The sequence below is a fragment of the Lactuca virosa genome, chromosome 3, assembly GCF_052849685.1.
Source record: "Lactuca virosa cultivar CGN04683 chromosome 3, Lactuca_virosa_CGN04683_v6, whole genome shotgun sequence".
Lineage (NCBI taxonomy): Eukaryota > Viridiplantae > Streptophyta > Magnoliopsida > Asterales > Asteraceae > Lactuca > Lactuca virosa.
In genome coordinates, this window is record NC_136428.1 from 71,841,410 (window position 1) to 71,850,621 (window position 9,212).

The 9,212-nt window shown below is 35.2% G+C and overlaps 1 pseudogene; it reads right to left on the reverse strand.

The window, feature by feature from the left end:
• Positions 1-554: 554 nt before the first annotated feature.
• Positions 555-2,449, reverse strand: LOC145162382 (berberine bridge enzyme-like 8 pseudogene; annotated as a pseudogene).
• Between the last annotated feature and the right edge of the window lie 6,763 nt (positions 2,450-9,212).

Consider the following 9,212-nt stretch of genomic DNA (forward strand, 5'->3'; position numbering starts at 1 on the left):
TGTTGTGGGTTTGAATCTCACATACTAAAAATTTGGTGGCCAGCCATTCTAAATAAAAGTTTATATAATATCTTATAGATTTTATACGTTTAGAAAGATTTAGTTTAGAAAGATTTAGCTGTGAAAATTCAAAAATAAGGTTAATGTTTTAAAGTTATTGTCCTGCCAAAATATTGATCATAATGTTTCAAAAATAAGGTTAATGTTTTAAAGTTATTGTCCTGCCAAAATATTGATCATAATGTTTCAGGATTTACCCCCACATGATAACTCTACGGCGGGTTCGGTGTAGGCCGTCAGAATGATACATTTAACCTCTTTTTTTTTCTTTGTTTTGTTTTTCATACTACCTATCCCAAGTCTAAAGTTGTATTGACCCAAACTATTTTAATCAAAAATATATTTTTAGACAAGAGGAAGTATAAGAAAGAAATATGATATAAAATGTCTTAATAAGACAATGTATTTGTTGGATAAATTCATAATTAGAATTTGACCACATGCTTTTAGACATCTTTGTTAGCATGGAGATGATATACACTAGGAAAAGAAACTGACAGAAAGTAGCATTGTTGCTAGTTTTTCATGAAAACAATTAAAAGAATAAAATGCATCTGCTGAGTCTTTCTTCAACCGCTTAGCTGATCGGGGGTTTTAGAAAACAGGGATACTCTGTGGGCGCCTAAAGAAATTGTGAGGATCGACTTTGGCCTTGATTCGAATCAACTTCTTGAAGTTGTCCCTCTCCCAGTATCTCTCACCCCAAACACTTGCTTCTTCGTAGTTAGCACTTCCAACACCCAAATCCAGATCATTGTAGTTGGAATATGCCTCTCTGGGGTTGTTTGACACATAAGGCGTCATTAACGCATCCAAGCTCCGCAGCCAAGCTATCCTCCTGAGGGATGTAGGGGTTGTGTCTGAAGGTTGACCGTTAAAATTGACAGTATTGAGAATTTGGAACAACATGCCCGCTCTATGAGGATATGGAATTGCAGTCTCTGAGAAATCAGCCATCCTTCCACCAAATGGATTGATCATCAGAAGCGCTGATTCATCGTTTTGGATAAGCTTTCTCCATATCTTTCTGAGCCCACTTACGGGGATGGGTGTCCGGACATAATCTGATTTGCTTTTGTTGTTCAGCTTGGCAATGGCAGATCGGTTCGTAAGAATCTGAGTCGGGGTGGAGCTTGGCAAGCCCCAAAACACAAGGGTCGACTGGACCATTTTAATTTCTTCACAAATCTCTCGGGTAACACCGAGCTCTGGAAATTTTCTGGAAAGCAACGTAAGCAATGTGTCGGTTGTGCCCTGATATATTCCTTCAAACATAATTCTTATGGTTTTCTTGGTGGTGTTGCCGATATATTCAGCAAAAACTTGAGTTCTTATGTGCAAATTTCTATCGATATTTGGTGCAACGTATTGATATTTACGGAAGATTTCGGTTGCCGCTTGTTCCAAAGTTTTATTCAGTATAAAGACGGTTACTTTTTTTGGAACTGGAACCAAGCTCAGCTTCCATGCAAGAACAATTCCGAAACTTGAAGAACCACCTCCTCGGATCGCCCAAAACAAATCTTCTCCCATTGATTTCCTGTCGAGAATATTCCCATCAACATCCATGAAGCGAGCATCCAGAACATTATCGGCAGCAGTACCGTATTTCCTCAACAGGTTTCCGTAGCCACCACCGCCCATGTAACCACCAACACCCACCGTTGGGCAAACACCTGCCGGGAAATACAAGGTATCGGTCTCTCGCGAAATTTTGTAGTAGAGTTCACCAAGCGTAGCGCCTGCTTGGACCCAAGCAGTCCTTTTTGCTACGTCCACGTCTATAGACCTCATGTTGGTGAAATCAAGCATAACAAAGGGAACATCAGCAGTGTATGAGAGGCCCTCGTAGTCATGGCCCCCACTCCTGATCCTGATCTCGTAGCCGTGTTTCTTGGCGCAGTATACACATGTTTGTATAAGGGTTTCCTCCATAGGTGTCACGATGACTGATGGTCTACGTGTGGAGGGCTTAAGGAACCTGGTGTTTTGAACTGCCACTTGCCAAATGGGTAGGAAGGAAGCATTGACAGGGGTGAAAATGAGTTGAGAGATGGTAGTCACATTCTTGGATTTGGACAGTAGGCAGCTTATTAGATCGCCAGAACTTAAGGATGATAAGGACGTTGCCCATGAAACACAAAACAAGAAACTTAGAACCATGAGCAAAACTGAAGAACTAAATTGAGACTTCTTCATGTTTAGTTAATTTGGTGAGCTTGATCAATAGCAATGGCTTATTTACATAGAGCAGAGAGCATATAGTTGACTTCAAATGGGGTTATAAAAATTGTGATCAGTTCAAATTAAGGTGTTTGAAAAACCTCGGAAGGAGGATGGTGATCAATTCAAAGGTGTTTGAAAAATGCGGGAAGGAGGATGGTGTTCAACTGATTCTATTTAAGGGTATACAGGTGCAGCGTTGAAGATATATGGCGTGTTGACTTATTCCCTATAGAGTGCTTAATTCGCATTCTAAAAACCAATGAAGCAATGAACAAATTGATATTACGTATGTTCAGATTTTTAGCCTTTCTCTTTTAACTTTCTGATTGAAATCTTTGCTAAAATCTGAACCACCCACGTTTTTATAATAATTATCAAACTCATAAATAGAACGTATCTCATCAAAAGTATATTTTTCTCAAACATAATCTGAAAATATTTCTTACGAATATATGTGGTTAATTTCCTGGCGCCGAATACCAAGTCCAGGGGCTAGTTTGTAGATAAAGGGTTGACTTTGACTTTGGAATATAAGCATACAAATTACAAAGCGATTTTACTTTTAACACTAATTCAAATGCTGGGCTCCTCACCGTTCTTAATTAATACTCAAAACCTAAAAAATATGATTAAGTTTCTTAATTATACAATTTTAATACATTCTTATTTAATATAAGTAAGTTATAGATTTCTTTAGAACAACTAAAATTAACATTTAAAATCCCCTAAATAAAGGTAGAATATTCGTATAGTAATCAAAACACATAATCTATCACTAAAATAGAATAAAATAAAAATAGAAATCGTTTGATAATTATGCAAAATAAAATTTGGAGACTTATATGGTGAATTTTGGGGATCAAAGATCGGCAAATTGGCTACGCACTCGAGGCCTGTTTGGTTGCTACCGCCTACGGTCCTGGCCAAGGGTCGTTTGGAGTATTAAACAATGAGACACTTATGTAGTTGGTTCTCTATCCAGACACAAGACCTGTTTGGCTGCTAACGATCATTTCAACGTCAATCAATAGATTGTGATGAGACATTCAGGCCGGTTGTCAAACCAAAAAAAAAAAAAAAACCACATTATCAGCAGTATGAAAGCCTGTCTATCTGCTAGAAAGTGGCGGATCCAGCCCGGAAGTCAAGTGGGGTGCATTGTTGACCTTTGACTATGTAAATTAATAATAATAATAATAATAATAATAATAATAATAATAAATACTTAAAAGTAGAATAACATTAAAACATTCAACTAAATGTCATTTTACAATTGAAATCTACGAGGGGACATAGTTAAGAAACGTTTGATAATACTTTCATTGGTGACCTTGGAAAATTCTTCTGTTTCAAGCGCGTAAATTTCACAATTATTTAAAAATACATCCGAAATCCGATTCCGCAAATCTAACTTGACAAGCTTCATCGTCGAAAAACATCTCTCCACCGTTGCGGTTGCAACTGGCAAAAGCAATGACAACTTCAATAACTAGTAAACCAAAAGAAAGTTAAGATGCATATTGCTTTCCACCATCACCTTAGCAAGGTCGGATATACTCTTCAAAGTAGCAAATCTTGCATCTTGTTTCATAAAAGTGGGGTAAACCGAAAGTTCATTTAGAATATTCAACCTATCTTTAAAGCTAAAATCATGTGGATAGAAATCGATCAACTTCTATAACTTTGATTGGTCAAAGTCACAAAATGAATCATGTGGATTCAAACCTGTCATACAAATGAGCAATTCGGAACTGACTTCATTAAAACGATCACCGAACTCTTGAATTTGCATATCCAAAAACATGTTGAAACAAAAAAAAAACTCGTAATAATGGCGATTGGAGATATTGGTGTATTGTCTTCAGGCTTTTGGATTAACATAAACTTCCTCTATGTTCACCATTTGAATGTTATTATTCTCACAAAAAGAGGTGATATCCAAAATACGTGCATCAAACCCATCATTTCTCATATTTTTTTAAAATTGCAGTGGTTGATTTTACCAAACTTATAACGGGATTAAATCGTCTTCCCCTATTTCCAAACATTCTTACACGGTACTTTTTAAGACGCGGTTGAGATTGTCCTTTAATCAAATATTTTCGTCTTATATTGTCTCTTTAATTAGGGTGATAATCTGAATTTTTTTTCCTATCAGTCGGATCCCAAGGAATGTCACTTGAATCAATTTCACTCGATATTGGTGGAATAAAAGTAGGTTGGGCAATTTTAGCTAAAGATGGTCCTAATGAAGATGGTCCTGATGTGGATGTTCTACTGTAAAATCTTTCCATTGCACCTGTTATTGGGTTAAACAAAAAAAACATTAAACAATGTTGAACACAATTACCAAAACCATTAAACATTAAACAAATACAAAGCACTAAATTAGAAAAGACCTTTAAACAAAACAGTTAAAGAAATTTAATTTTTTCCATCTCTGTTAAGCTTAGTTCGTTTCCCTGTTGTCCCAGATAACCATCCAAAAGCAAACCAAGCCAAACTAACAAATCCATAGCACAAATTAATCTTTTGAGAGTGTTAAATTAAAATAAAATCAGTTTACAAATCAAAAATCCCAAATCATAATTAATAAACCATTCAAGTCAGTTCATCAAATCAAACCCATTTTGGAAAATAAAACTAAATAAAGGGAATAAACTTACAATGATGGCGGCGATCGAAATTAGACGATGGTGGCCCTTTTGCGCGCGACGGTTGATGGTGTTGCTCAGCAAGTAATGAGCGAAGTCCATCACTGCGTTGGCAGCGCTGCAGCGGTGTTATGCAGTAGTGATAAGTTGCGGCGATTGAAGACGATGCCGGCGGCTATGGAGTACTAAATTACGGTGGCTGTAGAGTGTTTAATGTTTTTTTACTACTCTGTGCATTTGGTATGCTAGGTCAAAACTATAAAGAAAGAAGTGAAAAATCGGGATTGAAAAATCAAAAGAGAGAGAAGTGAGGATGAGTGGGTGTAATGGGGACCAATCTATTGTGAGTGGGGACCAATCTATTGTGAGTGGGGACCATAAGCTGAGTTCTTTTTTTTTTAATATGTATTTGTGGTGGGCCCACTTTTAAGTGGGGTCCATGCACCCCCTTCCCATACATTGAATCTGCCATTGCTGCTAGATGTGAAGAAACCATTTGTACACGACCACATGAAGGTGGCAATATACATGCATCGACCACCATGTTTTCGGGGATATCAAGTATATATCTTAATCGTATTTGATACCTTTATAAACTATTATGTTGTCCTAAATAGGCCCCGTGGTACATTTGATTTGATCAACGTGCTACTAACATTGGTTTTCACCATAACCTAACCGTTTCATCTATATTAATCTAAGAATCATTTAATTCCATGACATACTAACTTCTATATGCATATGACATTATTTTCACAATGTCTTCCATCGAGCTTCTTTAATAGTTAGTTCAGTAGTGAATTTGCTATAATAGACCTTGGTACACTTAAATTATATTTTAGGCATCTCCTGTTTATTCATGTAAACGACTATTTTTATATCAAAAGAAGTATGGAACATAGATTCTATGTATGTTATTATACTACACTAAAATCCCATAACTTCATCCGAAACAGTCCAAAAATTGGATTCGATAGGCACCCCGATAGATTATCCTACTATAGTCGGTATATCATAGCAGGGTCTATCATAGCAAATTCACTATTGAACTTACTATTAAAGAAGGTCAATGGAAGACATTGTGAAAATAATGTCACATGCATATAAAAGTCAGGATATGGTAGCATGAAATGATTCTCAGATAAAAATAGATGGATCGTTTGGTTATGATGAAAAACCGATGTTAGTAGCACTAGGAATTTCATCTTGCCCATGATATGGAGCAAACTAGACATCTATATCTAACTACAAACCATTAAAATTTGACATTCGGAGTTCTAATGAATTTATTATAATTTTTGAAAGACAACTTATGAAATATGTGACAATACATACCAATTTAAGAAGATTGTGAATTATACCCTACAAGAAGTTGGAATTTGGTAATTTAATTCAACGTTTACAGAAACTAGACTCATCAAACTTTCCAGAAATCTAAAATTTATGATTTTTGGAGCTTTCGATATTCTTGTACGATTTTTAGAAGTTCGAGGATACATTCAGTGAAAGTGATCATATTTACCTTTAGGTCACTTTAGGTGTGCCGTGAAGGACTTAATGATTAAGCTTTAACATTAAACCATTTATCATAATTACTGGTTACTTATTAGGCTATCAATATATGTAATTCAACTTAACCCAAACTTCTTGATTCTTGGCTTAATGAGCATTTAGAGTTAGGAACTTGACATAAAAAAAAAAATCTTATTAGGGTTAAGTTACAACCCATTACACTCCTTATGACACCGAATGTCTTAAAAATCGAGTGCCTCATAAAACTACCACCTATTGGTGGTCGGATGGTGGTGTTGTGGTGGTCCATAATGGTCAAACTACCCCAAAACAAAGAATGATGCTGATTAAGTATAAGTGGAATAATTGGAAAATAATGCTTTTACATTCATTTGTGAACCATCAAAGTAATACAACCATAAGCGCATTTGAAGGGTGACCTATGGTGGCTGAAACAAACACACACACATACACATATATCTGTATCAGGAGGTAGCTGGTGGTTAAGGGCGATAATCGACCACCAACTTCACAAAACAATAGAAATCGAAGGGCCAGTTGCAGGAAGTAAACGCACCACCCAAAACACCCACTTTGGGGGCTGTTAGTGGTAGAAGGAACATGCCGACGATCATGGTTGCGGAAGTAGTGGTGGCTATTCCCGGTAGACAAAAGAAAAGGAAAAGAAAGTGGAAATGACATTATTTGATACTTAATACGGTTAGATTACGATCTTTACCCGTCAGTACCTTCCTCCTCCGGTAACTATCGCCGACGAAGATCTTGACTCACTCTTCTTCAAAATCCATTTGTTGCCTTCTTTTATTATTTTTTTTCTTTTTTCTTGATACTCATCATTGGCACAAACGATCAAAAACTATGGTGCTTGAGTGGAGCTCTTAAGGGCGTACATAAATTGGAGTCGGCCACAAGAAAAGTGCCCAACTCTCTCCCGATGATCTCCAAGAGAGAAATACAGGTTTTACAATTTCATCCCTAATTCTCCCATAACGACACTATCTACCCAGAAAACAAATTTCTTGACTAAAGACATATTTACAACTTGTCACATTCAGCCCCTTACCTTAAATTTATTATTATTATTATTATTATTATTATTATTTTATTTTCACATTTGTTATTTTATTTCTTAAAATTTATTGAATGCCTTTCATTCGTTCTATTCACTAAAAGTTCTTTAGAATTTTTATCCATAATTATAATATTATTAATATTAATTAATGCTAGTTTCAGGAATTTCTAACGAGAATTAGGACGTTACATCCCACCTCCTAAAGCTACAATTGTTTATTGAGGCAACATTATTGACATGTACATTACATCTAATTCGGTTCAATACTCGACCACTAAATACTCTAAATACATAGAGACTGCATTTATTTTTTTCTACCACATTAACGTAAATTCAGTCAAGCTCAAAATAGGCGGAAATCATCATGATTGGTTTATTGAATTCTCTATTCATTGATTTCTAATTAAGTTTGATTATTTGAAAAAGTCTCCTCTCCTAATCAAACGATCGCAGGTGTTAGTGTATAGCCTGCCTATGGCCGGTTCTTTTAAAAGAGTTATTATATTTGTAATTATGAGATTTAGATATCGAGGAGAAGATCCACAATTACCAAATCTTTAGGCACGCAAGAAACAGAAACACGTCTAGTCTTCTGATTCTTGATTCCGTTCGATCTCAGCCCACATGACTAGTAATTGCAACACGATGCTTCTCGTTAACAAAGTAATATACTTTTAATGTTTATTCAAAAATATTTAACGAGACCAACTTAACGAAGATAAAATTAGTCATTTCATACCTTCAAGACACAAGTTTTCCTATTGAAATGGAATCTATTAAAAGGAATGAGCGCATCATATGTATAGCCTAATTGACTATTTCTAGCTAGTGGAATCAGAATGCTTGGTCGCATGCATTCTACTACTTAAATTTAATTTGTTCAAATTAACAACTACAAGGTTGACTAAAGAATGTTGTTATTTGGATAGTCACGCCAATTCTTATTTAAATAAAAGAATATATAATAAGTAAATATGGATGGCGTAAAGTTACGGATAATTTAACTAACTTTTTCTTCAAAGATGCCACTTTTGATCAAATCAATTTTTATTTAAAAGTAAATGTCAAACGAACAAAAATTACTCATGTTATTTATGCCATCAAAAATTATTATACTTGCTTAATTAAGTAATTTATTCATGCTGTTATGTATAATTTGGCTTCATTAGCACCACCATCCCATGCATTTATGTTCCCCAACTTATAGTCTTATACCATATATGGGAAACTCTATATCAACGTCCATGCAAGGATCCCACATATACTGATTATTCGAGAATTAAGCATTCCAAACAAAGTTGTTGTGGGTTTGAATCTCACATACTAAAAATTCGGTGGCCAGCCATTCTAAATAAAAGTTTATATAATATCTTATAGATTTTATACGTTTAGAAAGATTTAGCTGTGAAAATTCAAAAATAAGGTTAATGTTTTAAAGTTATTGCTCTGCCAAAATATTGATCATAGTGTTTCAGGATTTACCCCCACACGATAACTCTATGGCGGGTTCGGTATAGGCCGTCGGAATGATACATTTACCCACTTTTATTTTTTTATTTTTTTGTTTTGTTTTTCAAAGTACGTATCCCAAGTCTAAAGTTGTATTGATCCAAACTATTTTAATCAAAAACATATTTTTAGACAAGAGGAAGTATAAGAAAGAAATA